We start from the raw sequence: 27,685 nt of genomic DNA, 5'->3' as shown, positions 1-27,685 counted from the left end.
CGCATACAGCGCAAGCTGTGGCTGCTCTGTTCGGTCGATAAGATTGGGAAGTACTGTACCATCCACCAAACTCCCCGGACTTAAGTCCTTGTGACTTTGGTTTGATTCCGAGGATGAAGGAACCACTTCGTGGCATTCGCTACAGAACTGTTCCAGAAATTCGACAGGCAGTAGACCACTCCATTCGCATCATCAACAGAACAGGCTGTGCTAACGGTATATTACGCCTTCCACATCGCTGGCAACGGGTTCTACACAACTCTGGTGACTACTTTGAAGGACAGTATCAGGTACAAACATATAACTCTTTTGTATCGGTTGTGAATAAATATTTACCATTATTTAAGTTCCAACCTTCGTATTATCACTATTATTACTATCGTTATTGTTCTTCAGCGACATGTTCTGTGAATTACTTTCTTCAGCTTGAAAGTAAGCTGTTAATCGGCCACTTTCTGTTTCACAGTGATGTATTCTCCTTAACTGGCGATCTTGTCTTTGGTGATACTCTGCAAAAGTGTTTCTATAACAAGTATCGATACGTACCGCGTAGATCTTTGAGTTCTCTCTCTGAGATGTTGGGCGGATACTTTGTATCGGAAGTTTCCGTGCTATGAGCTTATCAACGTGCAGGCAGTCGGGAGATCATGCTATCGAACAGCTGTGAAATAGACACTTGTTCACGGGCGCTTGATATGGCTAGACGGCATGGCTTGATTTAGATGTGGCGGCAGCATGTCATGTAGCATTGGTGCGCAATTTCTATTTACTGCGGTTATTCCAAGGAGTTACTCATGTATAAGATTTTCTGTTAAACCATTCCTGTGGTGTTCGTATCGCACGGTCACTTTTCACTAACATCATGTACTAAATTTGCTAAGAATTGCGGAACAGAGGAACAGAGCTGGTAGTCATGCGCGTTGTGTTACGAAAGTTTCGTCTTTTTATGAATTCTGTCGGCTTGATGCTGGTTACAGAATGGTATTTTTGTTGTGTAATCGGAAGAATTATATATTCAGTTAGTCCTCCTTTCAGTTAAGTGTATACTATGATTTTCTGAAAGTCGTTCATGGAATTGGATTGATGTGATTGCTACTATATCCGACTTACGTTGCACATGGCTTATAGATGCCGAATGGCTTATGTAGTATATTCACTTGAAGTGAAACCGATTATATACCCTACGTAGTCTCCTAGGGTTTGTTGTCGGATCCTGCAGTCAACACGAGTCGATATTTCGGAGCGCCATTTGTTCTCCATCTTCAGGCGAACGCTGCTGATGCTAAGACCCGCTGACAACTGATGCCATGGCTGCAAATCGTTGTCTTATAAAGCACACTGTGCGCGCGCTGCGTACAATAGTTGCTGCCGCTGAGGCCGGACTGATGGCAACGCTCCTAGTACAATACCGACGCCAACTATATATCGCACTCAGAGATCCTTAATCATTCCGGCCAGCAACACAAAAGAGCATTGTGTTTTGATGCAAGATAATACAGGTTTCCACGTCCTGTTAAAAGGAAACCCCTTGTCTTTATTAAACAAATTATCTGCTAACGTAATGCTTCTTTATGAACACTTTTCCAGACCCCGGAAGTACTTGCAACTTTCAGAGTCTCGCCAAATTCCATCTCATGTGCCTCGTTTAAATACTGTTCCACTACCGCCTGGCCGGCCGGAGTGGCCGTGCGGTTCTAAGCGCTACAGTCTGGAACCGAGCTACCGCTACGGTCGCAGGTTCGAGTCCGGCCTCGGGCATGGATGTGTGTGATGTCCTTAGGTTAGTTAGGTTTAATTAGTTGTAAGTTCTAGGCGACCGATGACCTCAGAAGTTAAGTCGCATAGTGCTCAGAGCCATTTTGAATGACCGCCTGTTTTGCCTTGTGTGATGGCGATGTTCCACGCACCTGTCCTGAACAATGGGAATCGAACAGCTGATGCAAACTTCCCACACTGACACGAAATTTTATATACGTCGGGCTTTCTAAACCCCAAATCATCTTTGACAGGGCCGGGTAGTGCGCTCATCTTGGAAGGTGGACAGAACTCATGCCTAATATTAAAACTCCTTAAAATTCTTCCAATTTTAAACGACATGCCCACAGCAACAGGAATAGAAGCCATAGATCTATGTTTGCACTTCTGGGGATGGTCCAAACTCCACAGCCCGACGAATCTGCTTCTCGAAACATCTATTTTCCTTAAACACAGCCGTCAAATGAGCAAGTTCCTGGGTTAAACTACACGCGTCTTAAACAGAATATGTACAGCGTTCCAGAGTCCTAACGACAACACTGCGTTGGTACGGTAAACAGCAGGTCTTAGTATGCAGACAGCCATCAATATGTTTAGGCTTTCAGTGAACACTATGTCCCAGAATACCATGTCTTTCGCAAGCCATGTCGTTTAAAAATGGAAGCTTTCCGTCACTTACGACTTCCATGGTACGTTTAATGCTTAGATGAAGGCAATGGAAGTTTTCCAACAATTGATTAAGGGTATTACGACCATGTGGTCAGACAAAAAAGATATCATCACCTTATTTCCGGAAGCACAATGGCAGCAAAGCTAAAACCCTCAGTGCGCTTTTCTCGAAGTCCTCCCAGACTAAACTGGCGATTATGGACGATAAGGGACTACACATAGCCACTACGTCATTCTGTTCACAATATAGACAATCTAACTGTGCATACTACATCTCATTTCCATTTTCTTGATTAAATTACTGAATATTCAACCACATAGTGGCATATTTTTGTCTACACTATTTCATGATCTCGTGTTACCAGCTTTGTCCCAGGTAACTACTGCACATGATGTAACTTAGCAAGTATTTAAGATCTCAGATAGTTTCCCGTATTTGTAAGAATACGTATCCCTTTAAAAGTTTATTTGACACTACAATAGTGAAGCCATATTCACAGTAGATAAAATTTTTTCTTTGAAGAGAAAGGGTTACATTACCGGTTTCAACGAACTACGTCGTCATTGTCAAATGTAAAACTATCAGTTGGGGAACATACACCGTGTCCATAAAGTCCCTTTACAACTTCAACATTTTATTACAACGGCAGTTGATCAAATATTTTAACAAAATTCTTTTATTTTAGTCACTGTTTACTAAAGTTTTTATATATACTAAAACTTTGTGTTTCAGATAGTTTGTTGAAGGATGGAACTGAACCTCTATAAAATGGCAACTCCTCAAGGGAAGGCACAATGTGAGTCCTACTTTATTGAGACAAAATCGGATGTATAGACTCAACGAAACTTCGGAACAAAGTATGGGAGAGATTCATCTTCGCGCCCTTCAATCCGTGAATGGCACAAAAAAATTATGGAGGCTGGGACAGTGTTGGATAAAGGGAGGAGCGGGTGCCCAAGAACATCCGAGGAAAACATCGATCGCGCTTTAAACGTCTTCACTCGTTCACCTACGAAGTCCATCCGCACTGCTGCCACACAGTTGGAATTACCACGTTCAACTCTGCGTAAGGTCCTCCACAAGAACTTACGGTCGTACGCTCACAAAGTGCAACTCACTTGAGCCAAATGACAAGCCAAAACGGACAGAGTTTGCACTCAACATGCTGGAACACCTTTCGGGGAACGAAGCATTTCTCAAGCGAGTTTGTTTCAGTGACGAGGCATCTTTTCATGTTTCTGGGACATTAAACAGACACAATTTGATAATCTGTGGATCTGAGGGTCCCCATGTTACTAGGGAGCTTCACCGGGATACTCCAAAAGTGAATGTGTGGTGTGGAATCATGTGCAACCAAACAATTGGTCCATTTTTCTTCAACGATTCCACAATTACTGCAGATGTTTACCTCGACCTTATGACCGAATATATAGCACCACAACTGACTGACTTACAACCAGCTATCACTTTGCAGCAAGATGGTGTACAATCACATTGGGGACTAAATGTTCTTCAGTTCCTCAATGGAACATTTCCACGCAGATGGATTGGGAGGGATGGGCCAATTCCTTGGCCACTGCGTTCGCCAGATATCACTCACTTGGACTTTTTTTATGGGGGCATGTAAAAGATATCGTGTGTCAAACACAGATACGGGACATTGCTGACTTGAAGCAAAGGATTCGTAGTGCCATTGCCACCATTGATGCTACAGCGAACATGGCAAGAAATCGAGTATCGTTTTGATGTGCTTCGTGCAACTATAGGCGCCCATATATAGGTCTATTAAACACTGTCAAAAAGACTTATCAACACTGATTACAATAAAAGAAATGTTGTTAAGAAATTTCAACAACTGCCGTTGTAATAAAATTTTGAAATCGTAAAAGGACTTTTTGGACACCCTGTATAATGGGAATTATGAACATACACTTGACAAAAATTACGAGAAATAATCAAACTAGGCAATGGTGGCAGAACCAAGTTACTCTAAGTTGTTCCTATGCTTCTCCAAATGTTCATTCCGTCTCCTAATGTAGAATAGATAAAAATTACGCCATGGTGAAATTTGTCAAGAATTCTTGCAAAGTGTCCTGCTGTGACACAATGATCGTATGGCTGATATAAAATCACCATTCTAATGTACAATAACAGGCGCTAGATGACGCAACTGTCAAGTCTTAACGAAACTAGTCACTAGTTGAAATATAAACTCAATATTTTAGTCACACTCCTTATGACAATCATGTCAGAATACAGAATACATATACCGTTCTTACGCATGCTGGTTTCAGCATGGAAAGTAAGTCAGAACGGCGGTCGCTTAGCGAAGAGATGCTACCGATGATTCTGTGAAGTATACTTGTTCGTATTTATGAAATAAATTACGTGGTGTTACCTGTATTTTCCTACTATTACCTGTAAATACATGCCTATTAAATTTTTTTGTTGGGGAACAGCATTCAAAAGTCGTATTGGCATCAGGTATTCTCTTTTCTTATCTGAGTACTGAAATTACATTAAAGAGCTCCTATCCACATTACAGAGTGTTGGACTCTGAGCTGTTCGCTATCACACTTAGCAGTTTTGACAGGATCTTACACGTGATTTTCATGTGCGTTGATTCTCCATTATTCATATTATACCTGGCATTTCTAAACTTGGTCAATATAGAAAGCATTAGCTTCTCATTTAACCTTGTTTTCATTATCATGCTCAGGTATAGTTTTTTATTTAATTAGTGGGTCATGAGTTTTCCTATAACAAAACACAGCTTCACTAATTGAGGGCCTGATAGTTCTCCTTACACTAGCAGTTCAATTACAGAATCAACAGTAATCTTAGCTGTTTTTCCTGCAACCTGTTCCACCCTTTCTAATAAACAGGGTGATTCCATGATTATGTCACAAACATTCAGGGATGATGGAGAAAGGGTAAATGTATCAACTTGAGGTAATGGATAACGCTCCGGAATCGGCCGAGTCGAAAGTTATAAGCGAAAATTGTTCTGGTACCTCTGACACCGGAATAAATTTACCGGTACTGTTGTTGCTAAGACTTTAGGGTAGCCAACTTGCAGATGTGGTAGTATGGACTAAAACAGGAAAAAATGTCAGTTAAATGAGCGCTGTAATACGCATTCCTTAAGAGCTATGGGCACTAGTTCAGGAGAAGAAATGTGTTTCACAGTAGTGAATATGAACAAGTGCTCAAACCTCTAAGGTAAGGTATGCATTTTATAGCCTATACTTACTGAACTTTTTACTTGTTTTGGCCCATACTACCTTCTCCAACAATATGGAAAACAAAGAGCTTGCAGTAGAAGAGATGTGTTTCACATCAACGAAGGTGAATAGGTGTTCGTAGCACTTAAGGTATGCATTTCAGAATTCAAGTTTACTAGGTATTTTTTTCTTCTTTTGGATCATACTACCACCTCTGACAGTTTCCTACCCTACAATCTTCTATTAAAAATAGTGTTCCAGTGTCAGAGGTATCAGAACGATTTTCGCTTACAACTTTCGACTCCATTACTTCCAAACCAGGATCCCTTGCTTCTAATTGACTCATTTGCCCTTTTCCACAACCCCTGAAAATTCGTGACAATATCACGGAATCACAGTGTACTATTACCTCCTTTCGCCTAAATATAACATAACTGCTTTTTCCTCCTTCCTAGGTCAGCACTCCCAGTTTCCTTTCAGTGATGTCATGCAACAGACGATTTCGCTGAAGTTTCCTATACAGCCAGATTAGTTCTGGCTAATCACATTCGGTGTGAATCATTCTTCACATATTCTCCTCAGCACCATGAAAGATGAAAGTGGGCGCACCAGAATATTATCAGCGAATTTTAAACGGAAGAGCTTATCGATGGCTCCGTAAGACCTACATGTTTTCAGAGAAACTGAATGCAGAGTGTAATGAAATGGAGAACAGGAATGAGGAGAAAGCCGAATTAGCCTAAGACCCTGTGTTTGAGCTGAAAAATGATTTGAGAGTTAATGCCGGAGTGGAAACTAGCCATTTAAAGAGACAGAATGGCCCTTTGTTAATGAGTAAGTGGAATGCGACACGTCGGATTCCGCTGACGGGATGGGGCCAGGCTCACCCATTGACCCCCCTTGAAGTGTGGAGGGGGGGGGGGGGTAGAAGGAGTCAATGGTCTAATTTAGCATTGGTGCCTAAAAGGTAATGGAGTCCAACAAAATATGGGGCGTCAACGATCAGAACCCTGCATTTATTAAACTGTGTACATGACTATTTACAATAATAAACTAATTTCCAAATTCAAGACGTACAGGCAAAGAGAGTCCATCTCTCACCACATCATCTGGAAGGATTAATTGCTTTTCCAAAGCCACAATTACTATAAAACGACATTAAAATGTAAATCAGCGTGAAAGGAAATACCGGCTCCCCATCTTCTGGCACAAAAATTCGATGTGCAAGCCAGTCTGGATACGATACCGCTCGAAACAGGCTGGACACTCGTGAGCACTGGACGTGCAAGACTTATTGAGGGACACAAGTGATCTGGGGGACAGGACTGTGTAGTGGTGCAGAACACTGCTGAGATATAGTGGAACAATTACCTTTCCCAACTGGTGTTTGTTTTCGCTATTCAGAAACAATTTGTGGTCTGCCCGCTTTCGTGAAGTTAATTAGCGTAATATATAAATAGTGCTTCCATGAAGTGAATCAATAATGTATTGTACATGTGGTATAAACTTCGTAATAAAAAAAGGCTTATCCTGACTTAGCTTTGTTTATCTAATGCTGGGGACCCGGTGGTGACCTTGGCGTTGTTTATGAGTTCCTGCTGATGTTGCTGCACATGCTATATGCGGAGTTGTGCGAAGGAATACAGAGAAGAAGATTGGCTGGGGATCAGTTGGGCATGAGGAGTACAAAACAGATCTCGGTCAACTGGATTTCGTGAGGTACGAAATCTGTACGACCAACCACAATACAACAGCAGGTTTTCAACCCCCTAATGTCACAGGTACCTTAAACCATCGCAAGGGCCACAGGGGATTAGCAATCGGGGGAGTTACTCCCTCTCACGTAGGTGCCCGATACGGTTCGCCTATTTACTAAGTGGAAAGCAACTTTCTCTAATGTTAACTTCACGGCACTTCTACTGTCTGAACAGTGATATGTGATTGTAGTATGAAATCAACAACACCTTTATCTCCAATAGAGGTATGGAGAAACTAGAAATACTGATTTACACATAATTGCGCAAAGATTAATACAAAAATACAAATTACTGATACTATTTTTAATTGAGTAGCACACTATATAGCTGAAACTATGATTGCTGAAATAAACCAGATATAACATTGAGCAAGGTGTCTGTACATGGCAATCTGGGAGCGCTGTCAACTGATGCAACTATATTCCGCATAAACATACTTATTTAGCCATCAGCGCTAACAAATCATACAACAATAACTATCACTGAGTAATATTAACAGACAATAAGTACCACAGTATGCTGTTAAGTCATTCTTTCGCTTTCATACTTTTCGCTCCATACTTGTGAATATGTGTTAACTCTTGGTATCCGAATTTGACGACTAGGCATAAAACAGTGCAAGATAATAAAGTTTTAATAGTACCAAACATAATGTGAAGCAGTGTAAAGTTGCACTGGCTATTATTTGGATCTGTAAGATTACTTTGGTAAAAGGTAAAGTCAGTCACTTTTCTCGGAAGCGTAACTTTCGTACTTATCATGTCATGAATAAGGACGTAGCTAACAAAGATATGTTTCATATCAAAATGATCAGCGCATTACCGCCAATTTAATGTTATTATTTTCATCAGCTTATTTGTCTGAAAGTCGAAAATTTCACGTAATTTATAGTCACTGGCGTCACGAACAACTGTATGGGCTCGGAAGTGAATACTGATAGCGACTTCACGTAAAAGACGTAGGCGTGGTGTTTCGGGCCTGGTGTGCAAAGGTCTCGTTTCTGGGTGCCTGTGAGGAAGGACGGGCCACGGGGTATTAGCAATCGCAAAAGTTATTCCCTCTCACTTACGAGCCTTTATAGTTTGACTGTTTACTGAAGGACGGGTGTATAGGGCTTTATTAAAGACCTGCTGGACTTTTTTGGGCCGTACACAACCGCATATGTCCACGGTTTCGATATTTATAAACTGCGGGATTGAAGCCGAGTTACCGACTCACAAAAAATTGGCTACCTGGGTGACAGACTGTGAAGCATGTTAGCAATACACTTTAATACAGATTGTAACTGGATAGCATTTGAGACCTCCTTTACTGGCTGAAACTACCGACTGCGGAACCAAGTTATTTATTTATCACGAAATAAGTGGATGTTTCATTAATAAACTGTTTCCAAGTGCAAAATTCATTCCTGGTTGTAACATTAGAGACATTCGAAATCACTCCAACTACAATTTGATAATTTTATGCAGTTTATATTCTTCAGTGAACTTTATAACCAATGTTTTACTGGAAGTACTTTTGTACCAGTGTACGAAGCACCTAGACTAATAGACACATTGGCCAAAGCGCATCAAAAATCGGTCATGAATTCAGTTCCACACCGTCAAGCTCGAATCGAACAACAGTTTAGAGTCGGGTTTCAAACTATTAATCTGAGATCTCATCTGTTCATTTCACTTTTTTTTCTCTCCAGTACCTTATATTACAGCGTATCCGACGTATTCTTTCTCTTTATCTCAAAGTATACACTACAGAATAATAAAAGTCAATACACTACCAAAGATGAACGTGTGAATAAACGTGAAGCATCCGGTTTAGAATACTTAAAAAATGACTGGACTTATTTTGAGAGTGGGGGCTCAAATGGCTCTGAGCACTATGGGACTTAACATCTGAGGTCATCAGTCCCCTACAACTTAGAACTACTTAAACCTAACTAACCTAAGGACATCACACACATCCATGCCCGAGGCAGGATTCGAACCTGAGACCGTAGCGGTCGCGCGGTTCCAGACTGAAGTGCCTAGAACCGCTCGGCCACACTGGCCAGTGAGAGTGGGGAATCTTTTGAAAAGGTTGCAGCCAATTCCCTGCTTCACCGTGGTCCTTTCCGAGTTTGTACTCCGTGTCTGATGAGTTTGATGGCCGGCCGGAGTGGCCGAGCGGTTCTGGGCGCTACAGTCTGGAACCGTGCGACCGCCACGGTCGCAGGTTCGAATCCTTCCTCGGGCATGGATGTGTGTGATGTCTTTAGGTTAGTTAGGTTTAAGTAGTTCTAAGTTCTAGGGGACTTATGACCACAGCAGTTGAGTCCCTTAGTGCTCAGAGCCATTTGAACCATTTGAGTTTGATGGTGACGGGGCGTTGAATCTGCAAAGCATTTTGTTCCTCCTTTGGCCTCGTTCATACGTATATTGTAACCGGATGTGTTCACGGCACGTTCGCATGTCAAGCGTAAGTTTGAGAAATTTACATTGGACAAAAGTATGCATTTCACTTGGAAGCTTCCGAAGAGTGCGTGTCGTCGATAGCGGCTGTTAAGAAATGGAAGGACAGAGAAGCTGGGAAGGTTACAGTCAGCCCAGGTTACCTAAATGTAGTTTAAGGATTCAAATTGAAGTCCTTACTTTAATACAGTTCCTGTACGACACACGTTACCACATTGTTTACCGTAAATTCAAGTTGTCTTTCTAACACAAGAAATATTCAGTGTCCTCCCAGCGTCTGGTGGTCTCCTATTGGACACAAAAGATATATGACTATAGAGGTTTTGCGTTGGTATTTAATAATTTAATATTCTCAGCACACATGCCGCGTCACGTTGGAGCTAATACTCAAGTTTTGGAGGATCATTAACACTGTTTTCATCGACAAGAGGCAAAAATCTGTTTGCTAGTTTGTGTTCCATACACTTCCCTCCATGTAAGTAGACCTTAGCGGCCTCTGGAAATTGTGCTCCTGTAGTTAATCCTAAAGCGTTGCGTAAGATATCCGAACTGAAGTCTGTCAGCGATCAGGCAGACCATTTCGGGTTTCATAATCAAAACTGCTAGGCGCACAGGGGGCAACCTCTAGCGTAGTGTAATTTTTGTGTTTCCCTCTCAACAAATACTCCACTGCGAGAGATCTATCCTATTCTTAGATCAAGCAAACGCCACTTTCACTGTTCAAATATTCAGTACACTGACAGATCTTCACCACCTTCGTGACCACTGTTATCAAACAATATTTTGTATGGACTGGTGAGGCAGAGATGCTTCTTGTAGAGTAGGCAAATAGAGCGAATGGTCTGTGTTTCGTTACACGCCGCACAATGAGTCGGCTGTCAACACATGTAATATTTTAATACGGGAATGCTAACGCGCAGCAGCAGTTACACTGATGTGAACACACGAAGAAGTCAGATTAAGTGGTACAGACACTGCGATTAGATGTTTACAGGCTGTTTCAGTTTTGTGTAGTTCCTAAGCTGGAGGAGGAAACGTCCGGCAGACCGTATGAATTCTGGCTACAAGGTGGCATCCTTTGGTACAATTAAAGTGTTGGTTTTCTTATTCTCACCCAAAAGATGCCATGGACGAACACAGGATACCCATGAGTCGTCAAGAGGTATGACTGTTCGTCTAGAGATCTTCCGGTCTTATACATGTTGGTCACATTCTAACTCTTTCACTATGGCCTTTCCGGCTAGTGTGGCAAACTTTAGCTTAAACCTTAAGTTCATTAGAGTACACAAACCATCCTACATGGCAGTGAAGATTCTTACAATCCGGCAGCTTTAATAGAGCTTTGGGATTTAACATTACTGCAGTAGGGATAGCGGCCTGGAACCTTAACATATTTTCAAAAGTAAATCGTAACTTCTGAAATACGAGGTGTGGCTAGAAAAAAACCGGACTAGTACTGGTGAAACAATAAAACGAATGCAATAAGGCTGAAAGTCGCGTGGCCTGTCACGTGACTCTCGCTCCGCCTACTGCTCGAGTTTCATCTGCCTCCTGCACTCAGTCTGCCCGTGGCGTCTGTTTTAAGTAGTTGACGTTTTGTCTGTTCGTCGGAAAATGTTGAGTGTACAGAAAGAACAGCGTGTTAACATCAAATTTTGTTTCAAACTAGGAAAATCTGCAAGTGAAACGTTTGTAATGTTACAACAAGTGTACGGCGATGATTGTTTATCACGAACACAAGTGTTCGAGTGGTTTAAACGATTTAAAGATGGCCGCGAAGACACCAGTGATGACACTCGCACTGGCAGACCATTGTCAGCAAAAACTGATGTAAACATTGAAAAAATCGGTAAACTTGTTCGACAAGATCGCCGTTTAACAATCAGAGCAGTGTCTGAGTTAACAGGAATTGACAAGGAAAGTGTTAGGCAGATTCTTCATGAAAGTTTCAACATGAACAAAGTGTGTTCAAAAATGGTTCCAAAGTGTCTCACAATTGAACAGAAGGAACGCCGAAGAATGATTTGTTCTGACATCCTGGAAAACATTGAAAGTGATCCCACCTTCTTACAAAATGTTATTACTTGCGATGAATCGTGGTTTTTTACTTACGATCCCGAAACTAAACGCCAATCGATGCATTGGAAAACTCCTGGTTCTCCACGACAAAAAAAAGCACGAATGTCAAAATCGAAATTCAAGGCAATGATGATTGTTTTTTTTGACATCAAAGGGATTGTGCACATTGATTGGGTACCAGAGGGACAAACAGTGAATCAGCATTACTACATTAGCGTCCTGGCTACCCTACGTGAGCGAGTACGGAGAAAACGGAACGATTTGTGGAGAAAAAAGTCATGGATCCTTCACCAAGACAATGCCCCAGCTCACAGTGCGTTGTCAGTGAAGACGTTTTTGGCAAAACACAACATTCCCATCTTAGATCATCCACCCTACTCACCTGATTTGGCCCCCTGTGACTTTTTTCTTTTCCCTAAAGTCAAGTCAGCTTTGAAAGGAACTAGATTTGAGACTGTTGAAGCAGTAAAAGATAAAGCGACGGAAGTAATGTATTGACTTACCGAAAATGATCTGCAGCATTGCTATGAACAGTGGAAAATTCGTATGGAGCGGTGTAGAGACCGAGGAGGAGAGTACATTGAGGGAGATAACATGAAATTGTAAATAATTGTAAATAAATGTTTTTTCCAGCATCAGTCCGGTTTTTTTCTAGCCGCACCTCGTATTTCTTTATGGTGGCAGTTTCCACGAATGGTTCTGTGTGAAAATAAGTTCCGTTATAACATCTATAAAGTTATGTGATTAATCGACGACATTATTATTATTTCAACAATAAATATCAGCATTATAAATTGATGTTTTCAAACTGTTAACAAAAAACCAGCATTTTCGTGCACCATAACAATTTTTTTCAAGTCATTGTAATGTGCAAAGAATGATAAAGTCTACCATCTCTTTTCGTACGTATAAATTCCCAGTAAATCATGTTCGTGTCACAAACTGCAAGTAATAACACACAAAAATTTTTAATATGGCCACTGCAAGTAAACGTTATAAATTTTTTTCTTTGACAATGCTTGAGTACAACATACCAGGAAATATATGCATTATATTTACACACATCTAGAAACATGTATATCTTTCTAAGGTTTGTTGTATTTGTTTCTACATGAAAACTTCTTTAACGTCTTTTTCTATGTGCTCCTCTTCCATGAGTTCTGTTTCACTTACGACTTGTGGACTTAACTCTAAGTCAAATCATATCGATTTCTGTATAAAATATATATTCAGTAATAATTTACTCATATTTTCCAGATTAAAGATCATTACATTTCGATTGAACCTATGAAACAAACAATGTATCAAATCCGGACTTCAAATGGTTCAAATGGCTCTGAGCACTATGGGACTCAACTGCTGAGGTCATTAGTCCCCTAGAACTTAGAACTAGTTAAACCTAACTAACCTAAGGACATCACACACATCCATGCCAGAGGCAGGATTCGAACCTGCGACCGTAGCGGTCTTGCGGTTCCAGACTGCAGCGCCTTTAACCGCACGGCCACTTCGGCCGGCAATCCGGACTTCAATGCGAGATGCTTCTAATAGCTTCACCAGCGAAAATTTGTCTCAAAATCTGGTAGAAAATCCAAAGCGGTTGTGGTCTTGTGTAAATTACACCAGTGGCAAGACACATCAATATTTTCACTGTGTGATTGCAATGGTAAAGTAAACAACGACGGCGACAGTAAATCGAAGGTACTAAACACAACTTTACGTAATTCTTTCACCAAAAACTATGCAGTAAATGATACAAAATTCGAATCAAGAAGAGCTGCCAACTTGAGTGATTAGGAAGTAGATACCTTCTGTTTAGCAGAGCCACTTATGGCACATAATAAAGGATAAGTTCCTGGCCGAGATTGCGTAAGGATATGCTGATGAAATAGTTATAGTCACATACAACCGCTCACCCGTCAAAGATCCGTCCGTATTGTCGGGAAAGTTGCGCATGTTACACCAAAGCAGAATGGGGAAATTAGAAGTAATCCGCTGAACTATAGACGCATATAATTGAAGTTGACCTCTTGTAGGAGTTTGGGACGTACACTGCTTTCCAACACTATGAAACATCGTAAATAAAACGACTTGACACAGATTCAGCATGCATTAAGAAAATATCGTTCTTGTGAAAGGCAACGCGGTCTTTATTCGCACGGTGTAATAACTGCTATCGACAGGGGATTTCTAACTGATTCCGTATATTTAGATTTCCAGAACGCTTTTGAGACCATACCTTACAAGCTGCGCCTAATCAAGTTGCATGCATACGGAGTATCATCTCAGTTTTGCTGTTCGATTCCCTTCAGAATGGTCACAGTTCATATTAATTAATCGAACTGAAGCTACATCTGATGGTCGCCATTGAAGTGTTGCAGGTCGCCTGAGGTTTTTCATGCACATAAACTATTTAATACACAGCCTGAGCAACCCTCTTAGATCGTCTACAGGTGATTAAGTCGTTTGGCCTGTAGTAAAGTCATCAGATCAAAAGGAATACAAAATGATTTACAAAAAATTTCTGCGTGGTGTGAAAAGTTGCAGTTAACATTTAAAATGAAAAGCGCGTTGTCCTCTACATGTGCACCAAAACAATAACGTTAACTTCCGTTTTCTCGCTAAATGAAACAAATGTAGCAGCTGTCTATTCCAAAAAATGCATAGGGACCGCAGTTACGAACAATAAGATGCAACGAACCTGTTAAGATTACCTATACTGCGCTTGTCCGTCGTCTGCTGAAGTTTTGCTGCACGGTATAGGTTTCTTAGCATATGGGGTTGACGGAGAATATCGAAAACGTTCAAAGAAGGACCGATTACTTTTAATTATCGTGAAATAGGCTAGAGAGTATCACGGATATGATAAGCAAGTAAGGTTGGCGATCATTACAACAAAGTTTATCGCTGCGGCAAGACCGACTGAAAAAAATTTCATTCATCAACTTTCTCCTCCGAACGCGAATTTTTTTGTTGACTACCACCTACATTGCAAGGAATGAGCATCGTGATAAAATAATAAAAATCAGTACTGTCTCGGAAAGTGTTATTAGAGAGAGGAACGGTATAGAAATAGTCTGATAGTTGTTCTCTTTTGCAAATACGAGTGAATTTCGGGGTAATCATGTAGATGTAAATGTAATCCTAACTGTCGTAACTCATTTTGTAACTTATGAGCGAGCATAGATGTGCAGTTCTCGAAGTTCAGTATCCTCTCGAAGGGAATCAAATGCTGAGTTTGCGGGTGGGGCGGGCCAGAGCACGCTGATGCATGCAGCGTGCGGCTGACACGGACTGGGCCGTTGCTCTCTGCTCCCTCCTTACGTCAGCCTGACGCGTCCTGTCACGTGCCGCCTATGCAGCGTCCAACGGACTACTTCACACTCAAAACTTTCACATATCGAACAAGTGTTCCCTCAGCAGGCGCTTTGTTCACTGATAAATGTAGCATGATGTTCGATATCATGAGACGAAAGAGGACGAAATGCGTGGCAAAGATAATATTCTACGAAATTTTCTGAAAATAAATGAGATTAACAAAAGAAAGGCAAAGACAGTTCAAATCAAATGGCTCTAAGCACTATGGGAATTAACATCTGAGGTCATCAGTCCCCTAGACTTAGAACTACTTAAACCTAAGTAACCTAAGGACAACACCCATATCCATGCCCGAGAGAGGATTCGAACCTACGACCGTAGCAGCAGTGCGGTTCCAGACTGAAGCGCCTAGAACCTCTTGGCCACAATGGCCGGCGGCAAAGACAGTCATGCACTTTTTAAGAAAGGCGTGTAGCGTGGTTACAGTACACTTTTACCTTTACTTGAGTAGGATGTCGAAGCAGCAATGAAAAAAGCGAAGTAAAACTTCAGGAGACGGATAAAAGTCCAAAGAGAACACATGACATAGTACTTCTTGCCATAAGGAAGCAAGACTTAGAAGATCTGTCGAATAGAATGGATAGCAAACATAGATATGAATATGAGTGTAGGGTAATTGTAAGCAGAAGGTGGGCTATGTAGTAGCTAGTGACAAGAAGAATTTCAGCCTCAGCTTTCTTCAACAATAGCGTTGAGGTAATATTAAATACTGCTATGGGACTCAGCATCGTATGGAAGTGAAACGTAGATGATGGAAATGGTAACGAAGATTGAAACATTCGAAACTTGATACTATAGAAAAATATCAACAATAAAATGGACAGATATTGTACATGGTGAAACATTGAAAATAATAACTAAGAAAATAGGTCATTGAAAAACTCTTGAGAGAATAATGTTTAGCATAAGGCTACTGCTACTACTGTTTCCAGATATTTGTAACGGTAAGGAGTAGTTTGTGGGGGGAAATATAGGCGCATCCAAAGACTATGATACGCAGAACATAATACTGAGAATATTTTTTGTTGTAGGTATTGTTATTAACAGCATTAATGCCGAATCGGCACACACACACACACACACACACACACACACAGTGTGCAGTTGTATGCAATAGATAAAGGGTGAAGAGAAAATGCCGGATCTCGAGATCATTACATCTCATCCAGTTTCAAGACAAAACATTATCTATCAGAATCGGATCGGGTGTATTTTGAAAAAAGATGTACGAAAACGAGAAGCTGGCAACACTGTCACATCCAGCAGCGCATCGTAATGTACAGAGGAATGTGTATCATCCCGCACTAACGGAACAGAAGACGTAGTTGACTTTTAGTCTGCTTTCGACAGTGGTGAGGCGAGCACGCCTTTTTTGCGCCACCTGTTGCATTGCGCCTGCGAGCGAGGATGCGTTTGTTAACTTCCGCGTAGCGGCTTCCCGACATGTCCGAGTTCATTGACCATCACCGCGTTTTCCTATGGCCAAGCCACGGTTAAATCGACTTTTCGTTAGGATCATGAACGATAAAAAACGTATGAAGTAGAATGATTTATACGGGATGAAATGCGTCTCCCGTCGCAAAATGTTCTCGGAATTCATTTTTCGATCCTTGGTACCACTGTTCACGTAAATCTGACGAATGAAGTGATGTGAGCTGACTTTGTGCGGCGCTATGATACGGATAAGCTGCTTACCACATAAGAGCTGTCGTGATTGATCACACTGGTTTTGGCATCGAAAGGTTGAGGGCTATCGAACTCCCGTTTGAGGTGCTGTCGGACGTTGTGGTGGCCGTCTTTAAACCTAACGACAATTTTTTTTTCGGTAGTTGTCTAGCATCTCAACCTTGTGAACTCTTGAGAGCATGTTCATGATGATCGTCTGGGGTTTATTCATTTCACTAACGTTTCTTCCACTCGCCTCGATTTTTTTATACCTCTTGCGGTGCTGCCAATGGGGTGTAGGCTTCTGAAGTGTGGGCCGTTGCTATCTCTGACCATGACGCATACATCTGTACCATCAGTCTCTACCGCCAAAGGGGGTGGCGTGTCTGGGGACCATGGAAACTGAACACGATCCATCTTACTTCATCCGACCGGAGGCAGCCCATCGAGAAAATGTGAAGAGCTTGCTGTCGACGCCGTCACGGTGTGTCCTCTACATAAAGCCTGCCCTCCACAAGGTCTTGATTGGTTGTGGAGGGGCGGTCGTGGCATGACGGCAACGAACTCAGGATTTTTACTTCACCACTCTCCCTGAATGTACAATGATTCCATATTCGTCAGAGTGTCAGGCGAGGATGAATCATGCTAGGGCACAACTCAGTGCCCTCTCTCAACGAAACTATGGCCAGGGCGCTCACAAACGACAGGTTAGTGCAGGAGCGTCCATATACCACGAGGCAGCAGAATGGCGCAACCGTCATAGGACTTGATTTATGTTCTGATGACGGGCAGCACTTAGATACCCAAAGCGATATTGGAGCTTCCCTCCATGCACATTATGTTATGCTGTACTCTGCACAGCATCACGAACCTACCAGCATCAAAGCAGTCTACCGACTCTTCTTTGGCTCGGTTCCTGGGGATGCAGTGATGGATCGTTTTCTGACGTTATGGAGGACGGAGTCAATGATTCTAGTGGCCTCCTGCTACAGTTTGTTGGGATATTTCGTCCACTAATGGCGCGGGTGTTCACAGAAATTTATTGGGACCTTATGGTGCCTCTCGCGCAGGCCCCAGACGGTTTCATCGACGATCTCCTCCTTCCCATGCACAAGCCTCTAGTTACATCACAGATATTGGATTACCACCCCTGGCGTCGCTCAGTAGCAACATGAAGATCCTTCCCAGCTGTTGGCTGCACGGTCTCGTACGTGGTTTCCCCTGATCGAGCTTCTTTTGGAGGTGCCAATAACATCTGCACTGCCCTTTCTCACTATAGGGACATATTCACTTTGGTTCACACTTCTCGTGTGCCTGGACTTTTGGCTGCTCTTGTCTTCAGCCAGACGTTAGATCAGGTCTATCACGATTACTTGGAAGGGATGGTCCGCAATATGGAATACCCTGACACTACCTTCGACGTCGTCGTGCGTCCCCTTCGTGGAGCTATGTCCCGTGTACTCGACAATGCCCGCCTCACTCCTCCCATCTTAATCCGTCGTTCGGTGTGCCAAGACTACCCAGTATCTGCAGTGCTGTATGCTTTCGCCATGAAACAGCAGGTCTGCTGCAGCATCTGTCAACGGCTGTCTGGGATGTCTCTCGGCTGCATTGTTTAATTGTTTATGTGGACGACCTCGTCATCGCTCTTCGTAGTGGCGTTGAGGTCAGGGAGTCATTGATATGGGTTACCAACTATGTTGAAGCTTCTGGTAGCTGCCTCAAAGTCCACAAATAGAGCACCATAGCTATAGGTGTAGGACTTACAGCGGACAACTCTGCTCCATTGTGTGTAGCTGCTGTTATCCGTTGTTTATACTCGATTTCACAAGTGATCGGCGGCGCACGAGGAGCTGGGAACTCTATCTTCTGTAACGGACACGATATGTAAATGTATATTGGGCGTCCCATATCCCACAAGTAGCACAGAGACTCCCCATTCCGCCATGTATGGCCCGCCACAAGCTAGTGGCATTAGGTTCATATGTGTGCCAGAGCTTGCTGTTGAAGATGCAGTATGAGACCCTCACCTCTCCACGGTGCAGGGCAGTTTGAGCCTGTATAATGTTCTTGACAGAGCGATAGCCTTTTCGTCAGCTCACAAATGGTGCTGTGGCGTCACTGTCCCGAGTGTCTTACCAGCCTGTTGCTGGTGGCCCTTGCACTAAGCTGCCTCTCATCCGCTATCCAGCTTTCGGTCATCCAACCGTCCTTTTACTTCCGTCATTCTCTCCTCAAACTGAGCTTTGTCTGTGCTGCAGTATTTCCAACGCTCTTGATGGCCACGACGGCGATCTATGGAACTCTTGAGCAGAATAGGTCACGATGTGGTTGAATGGAAGCATCCCCATGTCAACCGGCCGCCGTCTGGCGATCAGTGTGGGCTCCTTATCTTTGCACTGATGTATGCATGACGGTAAATAATAAGCAAATATGCCGGGCACACCCTGACGGGATTCAACTTGCAGGCACACCGTTGTGTGTCACTTGTGATGTTCTCGACACGGACGAGCATAGCCTGATGTATGGATCGGCAATAGGAGTCCGGTTCTTGGTGCGACAGATCCTGCCACTAATTATCCGTAAGACTCCTCATCAGATATCTCCTCACCTGCCCTTATTTCTGGACTTGGGATACTTCCCACAGACGAAGATCAACTCCGTGAGGGGGATTTGGGGACACGCAGGTCACTGCTTGTTTGCTGATAGTGAGAAAAGTGTCCTTGAATTCTGAACTTCCTTAATGAATGACACTGTGCAGTTGTCCACAATCCGAAATACAGACCACTTTTCTCCAATTTTCTTTATAGTGTCTTTCTTAGCCCACCACAGATTTGGCATGTTACTGCAATGAGAAGTCCCCTTTCCACTATTAGTACTGGTTAATCTCTGGGCATTGGAATGTTCTTCTCTGGTTAAGTCCCATAAGATTTCACACACATTTTTTGTTCTTCTCTGAAAAACTATGAGTCGACAGTCCTACTGAGTGTGGCGACTTGCTGCTTCCTCCTCCTCACGACGTCGGTTTCCTGGTATGCTAGGTGGCATTAAATAATTAAATATAAATTAAAAATTTATAACAATAATCGAAAAATGTGCTTTGTACCCTTAATCCACGTTCCCTACGCTTTCCTTTGTTCCTGGGGAAGGGATTGGAACATAGTGGCCAGGCCCCCCCTTTGCCCTCACCCCTCCTTTGGGCGTCAGGAAGGTTTTCTTGAAAAAAGTGACATCATTTTGTCAGACAACAGTAACTTATCACTTGACATTGGAATCCATTAAACTGCGAGCGGTGGCCATGCGGTTCTAGGCGCTTCAGTCCGGAACAGCGCGACTGCTACGTCGCAGGTTCGAATCCTACCTCGGGCATGGATATGTGTGATGTCCTTACGTTAGTTAGGTTTAAGTAGTTCTAAGTTCTAGGGGACTGATGACCACAGATGTTAAGTCCCATAGTACACAGGGCCATTTGAACCATTTGAAACTGCGAGCATGTTTCTACTAATAGCGCAATTTCCCCACCGTAACTTGGCCTGGCAAGCTCATGCAGTGCGGCTTCCCTGTGGAGTACACGAGCGATATAGACGTCGATATGCCTTTGGTACCAGGTGCATCCGATAACCCAGCTGCTGCTGCTGCTGCTGCTGCTGCTGCTGCTGCTCGTGCGTATGCTGCGCTGTACCCTCAAAGGCTTCGTCCTGAAAACAATGTATTTCGTCGCCTGAAGCAACACATTCGGGAAACCGGCAATCTTCGTCCACAAAAATGGACAGATGTCGTCCGAATTGTAGATATACTCTAAAACCAGAGGTCGCGATTCTTGAAACCATTCTTCAGTCATCTTGACGAAGTACCCGTGTTATTGCAAGGTAGTTCAAGATATTTCAAAGACTGGTTGTTTAAGTGTTGCACGATGAAGAACTGCAACCATATCATTACACGTTAACTGAACACCATCGGCCAGAAGACTGCATTCGATGAGTGCAGATTTGTGAATGGCTTTTGCATTAAGTGAAAGATAACGAACATTTTATAAAAAACGTGACATCGACTGACGAACATACTCGTAACTTCACTCGCGAAGACATTTTCAACCCCGTGAACGTAGCTTTCAGGAACGTTTTGGCATAAACCTGTTGTTTGGAATCGTGGGAGGAGTGATTTTGAGCTCTTACTGACTGTCGGACAAGTTGAATGCGCCCCTGTATCGTATGTTTCTTCCACTTGGTTTTCGCGACAGCTATGGTTCAAATGGCTCTGAGCACTATGAGACTTAACTACTGAGGTCATCAGTCCCCTAGAACTTAGAACTACTTAAACCTAACTAACCTAAGGACATCACACACATCCATGCCCGAGGCAGGATTCGAACCTGCGACCGTAGCGGTCACGCGGTTCCAAACGACAGCTATGGTTTCAGCATAATGGTGCACTGCCTCACTTTGGAATGAATGTGCATAACTATTTAAATGAAGCGTTTCCTGGAAATGTATTGGACGTGGAGGTCTATTGTTCTGGGCTCCATGTTCACCAGACTTAAATACACTAGACTTTTAATTGTGGGGACACTTAAAGGAACAAGTTTCTAGTACTACAACGATCGATGTACACCACCTAATAGCTCGCGTGCATACCGCTTCAATAACCACTGATGCAGGTTTGTTGCGTAGGGTCCAGAAAATGCAAGGTGGTCGCTTTGAAAATCTTCTCTAAGGCGAACGCTGCTCGTACGTGTATGTACCGTCTCTGTGAAGATAACCCTGGGCATCAAATGTACAGAATGGAGCTACTGTGTGTAGCGTTATTTGCAATCTAGTTTGGTCTACATATTGTGTTTTTGTAACTCATTGGATACAGACGATGTTACTATATCCACTGTTATTTTCTATTGGCTCTATCCGTGTTAAGGAAGAAACAAAGGAGTCATTTACGTCCGTAATAAGTGTCTTAATGTTTAAATATAGGTAAAAGTAACAAAAAGAAATACAGAAGATACCCCATTGTGGAGATGTAAATCGGATACAATTTGATGCTTTAACCGAAATTAAGAAAAAAAAAGTTTGGTGCTAAGAAGACTCAAACATCGGCTGGTCGGCATATCAGTCCGTCCCTCCTCCCCATTCCATACCATACAATCCCATCCTGTTCCATCCCATCCTCCGCTCCTCCCCCCGACATTGCCTCGTCTCAGAGTTAATGGGACAGCATTAACACAGAGCAGGGTTCAAGCTATCTGTTCCTCCCCACGCTGCATGCAGTTACAGCGTTGCCAGAGCCTCTTTTTTAAATCACATTTCCACGAAATGAATTGGGATGAGGAATCCCATACTGACCGTCATGTGTGGCATTTTTCTTCACCCTCTATACACACACAATGACAAGTGTTTCATCCAGTCTGGTCCCGGCGGAGGTTCGAGTCCTCCCTCGGGCATGGGTGTGTGTGTTTGTCCTTGGGATAATTTAGGTTAAGTAGTGTGTAAGCTTAGAGACTGATGACCTTAGCAGTTAAGTCCCATAAGATTTCACACACATTTCAGATTCATCCAGTTATTCTGTACACACTCGCACACACATCCACTATTTACAAATAAATAAATACAGAGGCACGGATTCAATTACTTAATGAATAATGTGAACACCAGAGGGACCCGATCATGTCCCCATAGATGAACCGTCTGTCGTCGTAATGCGACAGTCCTGTTTTCTATTGCAGTGCAATATATTGCCTACCTCATGGCCTCGCGATCGAAATATTTACTGGCACATCATTTGTGGAACGGCGCTATCACCCTCTACTACGAACCTCTTGCAATCTTCGATCGTGAGAGCCTTAGAGATCGCCCACCTCTGGACTGCAGCTCCATCTATGCTGTAGGTACACATTTTTATCTGAGCCCTACAAGCTCTGCAGTGTGCGAACCATTCACCTTGTCTTTCATCAGGCGGACAAACTTCGGGTCTTGAGGTATTTTTCCAAAAGGATTATCGACTGCATATCCAGACGTGTCGATTTATTCGTTACTGCACCTAATTACTTCATATGGATAGCAGTCTTTCACTCAGTAGATGAAACTGTCTGTGCCCGTATAACCCATCGTTGTCTATTGATACACACCTCTTTCTATCGTTGTTGTGATGACTGCACAAAAATTTCCCAAATCTTGGGCTAATGGTACGGTTAAGTACATGTTTATCTTTCTTTTGAAAACATTTTATATCCTACTGGATGTTATCTGCTGTTCAAAATTTATGTCTGTATGGTCTTTGGTGAGAGTTGAATATCTGCTTTGGAGAGACCACATTTGTTGAGTTTACTCTCGTAGAACCGTGAGCAGTTTTTTGTTTCCTAATACATATATGATGAGGGTTATATCCTGTTTTCATCTTGTGCACGTCATCTGATAAATCTGTAGTTTTTATTTACGAAATAAACCGAAAACCGTTCGGTACATTAGGGTGCTGTCTAAACGTGTGTGCGTTTTTCTGGTACTGCTACACAAGCGTAATTTGTTGCTTTCTTTTCGTTCAGGTCATGCTCCTTGTAGTGTTAGTACGATTCTCCTTTTTGAAAATGTATTTTCGTAGGAAAGTTATTTTCGCGGGTCAAAAATACTAACAGATGACGTAATTGTTGTAGCTTGTCTCGAAGATTTGCCAGAGATAATGATATTACGGAAGCAGAGGATGATGAAGTCCATTATACTAAAGCAAGTGAGGCTAATAATCTGGCAGCTGTAGGTTCTGACGAAATTATTGAAAAAGCTATAGGTTCTGACGCAATTTTTTGAAAAAAAAATGATAGACTGTGAATCCCCACGAGTCCAATCTTAGTGAAAGTGTAAATCAGGGAGAAATGGTTGCTTGTCATATTGTTCGGTCTCGAGATTTTAAATACTTTCTTTGAATGCATTTCCTTCAGGTTTTGTGCATTTGGAGCATATTTCACAATCATATCATATTTTTTTATTTTTGTTCATGGGGCAATCCAATGGCATTGGCATCACGAAAATAATGCAAATTTTTGCATAAAAACGTGTACTCTCGTAAAACGTAATATAGGAACTAAGCGTGAATATTCGGAAAGGCTCTTTGCAATATACATCGACGGATGAAAATAGTTTTTGATGTAATCCATATGGTATTCCAGATAACTTGTTAGCTAGACGATCGAGAGAGATGGCGCAGTGGTTAGCACTGGAATCGCATTCGGGAGGACGACGGTTCAAACCCGCGTCCGGCCATCCTGGTTTAGGTTCTCCGTGAGTTCCCTGAGTCACTTCAGGCAAATGCCGGGATGGTTGCTTTTAAACGGCACGGCCGACCTCCTTCCCCGTCCTTCGCTAATCGAATAGGACTGATGACGTCGCTGTTTGGTCCGCTCCTCCAAACCAACCAACAAAACTTAGTTACACGATCGTTAGCGTGTGCTGTATTTTAGTGATTTGAGATAGATAGTTTCGAATCTCAGTTTCCGGATAGTACGCTCTCGCTGACAATTCCAAGTATATGTCTGGCTGATTCATTCATCAGAAGCCACCATTTTCAACCTTTGTAAAAATTTATAGTGTTCCACGTCCATTTCTCTAGGAACGGGCGACAATGAAGGCCCTTTCCAAAACGCCACTTCGACGACTTGAGAGTCTCTGTCATGAAGATGACATAAAATGATTACGACAACACAAACAGCCAGTCCTCGAGCAAAGGAAATCTCCGATCTGACCTTGAATCGAACCCGGAACTATACAATGTAGAGACAGCGATGCTAACTATTGTAATCACGAACTGCGGACATTGAAGGCAAGTCGTCTGCATAGTCTGCTAGTATACAAATATTTACAGATGCCGTGAGTTTGGCAAAAAATGATGAACAGAAATACTGTTTCCCTATTACCTTATCCAAAAACCACTATACCGATCCCAAACTATGCAATATTTATATAATCTGTTCGTCAGGCGGCAAAAGATACAAACATTTGATGTGAAATTTAGTGACAGATGAAACCTGTGAGCCATATCCTTCCATTCTGAAGTTTCATTCATAACTATGGTGAGTGAAATGTGACAAACTGACATGTGCACCACTGGCACAAATATATCGCACACTTTTATTAAAAATCATGGTTGATCGTAAGTAAACTAGTTCACCCAAAGAAAGTGTGTCAGTTTACCTCCAAAGCAGTACATAACAGCTTTGAAGATCACTTGTTCCGTAAAAATTTAGCTATTTTACTGAAATTGTTAAGAGCGCAGTTGCGTAAAACTGACAATACTGCAGTAACTCACTGCAGGTAAATTGTTAAAAAATCTGAACATCGGTCCATGCTATGCGTGACTTCTCTTATTTCTCCAGTTTATTCAGGATGAAATGTACAGGGAGCCAAAGCACTTGTCATATTGCGAGAGTCCGGTATTATTGCAGAAGTAGGTAACTTTTCTTGTGGAGTACTCAGATGAAATGGCCATTAAAGCATGGAGAACAGCGCCAATGCAAAAGGTGCGGATACTTCAGCAGGATGGCGTTTAACTGAGAAAGTGTGACAAACGGTAACGGGAAAGAAAGTAACGGCTGGGCATGTCAAGCGGTCGGAGATGAGTGCTGGAAAAAGCGGCGAGAGGCGCGGGAATCGGGGTCGCGGAAGCAGGCCACGGGAGAAAGCCGGGCCCTGAACTTGGCTGCGCGCGGCACGCACCACGCACAACGCAGCACGCACTTTCTCTCGCCGCTGCGCACTGCCTCAGTTTCGTAAGTTCTCCGTGATGCAACGGACAGCGCAACTCACGGTCAACAGCAAATATTGAGACGTATCGCCAACGCCTGCGGATGTTTTTCTCAGCTTCCCAATTGCAGTCGGAGCACACGCACTAAACTTTCCTTGTTATTTCATTTTATCACGTCATCGCTTCAGCCACCATTTTTTTGGCGAATTGAAATTCCGCTATAGCGTCTAGAGATAGCTGCGTTGTACCTGTGTACGACAGTTAAGACAACTGCAGAAGGGAGCACAGGTGGGTGACAAATTTTTAAATGTTACCGAACGAAGAAATACTTTTATGTAGAGGTAAGTAGCATTAGAAAAACAAGAAATCTTACAAAATGACCGTAGATGATTTTGAAGTTAACATTTGTTACCAGCCCTATGATAAACATTCAAAACGGTCACATTATTAAATAACGGAAGTGAATAAACTGCAGTATAATATTTGAATACAATACAATAACATAGCTTACAGATATTCACTAAATGAAGACATTTATAAGTGGCACCTGTATTTCAATACCTGATTTATTTTATCCTCATAAGTAGTACTCCGGGCCATTCTGGAACTTAGGACACCAGATAAAAATTAAAAAATTATTTCAGCTGCTAGATAGAACACTAATTCCACGTAAGACCGATTCTGACGTTGATAATGGCCTCAATTCGGTGAGGATGGGCCTCAAAAAGTGTCTTCAGGTGTGTCATAACCAGCTGAAGCCACTCATTGTGGATTATATCCCGAAGAGCTACCAGCACCAAATTATGGGGTTGCTGACTGCTGCGTTTCATCCAATTTTTCAAACACACTGCCTGACGAAAAAGTGAAGCACCCAGAAGGGAAAGAAGAAACAAAATTAAACTTCACGGGTCGAGAGAGTTTGTGATGTTATCTCAGTGATTACAATATAGACTCAAAATTTCCAAAGAACTTGACAGTATGAGCCCACTGACCAGTACGACGTTGCAGCGCAGCCCCTCTGGCCTGGAGGTATGCACTGTTTCGCATGCGAAGGGTGTCATAAAGCCGTTGCAGCTTCTCCTGAGGTAAGATGGCCCAAAGAAGTTGTAACTGGATCTTGACATACTGAATACTGGCACTCGGAAGGAGTTGACGATCGAGCTGGTCCCACAAGTCTTCCGTCGCGGACAGATCTGTGGATTACGCTGCCTACAGGATTACCTCAACATCATCCAGACAATTCGTAGAGAACGATACCATATGTGGATGAGCATTGTGCTCTTTTAAAATGGCACAACGACACTTTCGAATCATAGGTAACACATGAGGACGTAAGATGTCCGTTACGTAGTGTTGTGACGTCAGAATCCCACAGTCACTAGCAGTCGTGACCTAAAGTCATTCTTGATGGGTCCCCACAGTATGATACCAGGAGAAACACCGCTGTTTCTCTCCAAAACATAGGAAAAATGGGATCTCTCGCCAGATCGCCGCCTCAGCTGGCGACAATAGTCATTCTGGGTAACGGAGAACCGCGATTCATTGCTGAATGCAGTGCGACAGCTTTCATCACCAGCCCATGCTTTTCAGTTACGGTACCACTACAGACGTATCCATTCGTGTTGTGATGTTAACGGTAGCCTGCACCTGGGACGATGGTCCCCTGCGGAAGGATCATTTTCCTCGATGGTGAGTGTTCATCGGAGGTGAGGGTATCATCTGGAGTGCCCCAGGGAAGTGTGGTAGGTCCGTTGTTGTTTCCTATCTACATAAATGATCTTTTGGATAGAGTGGATAGCAATGTGCGGCTGTTTGCTGATGATGCTGTGGTGTACGGGAAGGTGACGTCATTGAGTGACTGTAGGAGGATACAAGATGACTTAGATGACTTGGACAGGATTTGTGAGTGGTGTAAAGAATGGCAGCTAACTCTAAATATAGATAAATATAAATTAATGCAGATGAATAGGAAAAAGAATCCCGTAATGTTTG

Source organism: Schistocerca piceifrons, chromosome X (assembly GCF_021461385.2).
Source record: "Schistocerca piceifrons isolate TAMUIC-IGC-003096 chromosome X, iqSchPice1.1, whole genome shotgun sequence".
NCBI classification, from domain to species: domain Eukaryota; kingdom Metazoa; phylum Arthropoda; class Insecta; order Orthoptera; family Acrididae; genus Schistocerca; species Schistocerca piceifrons.
This window is presented reverse-complemented; position numbering follows the sequence as displayed.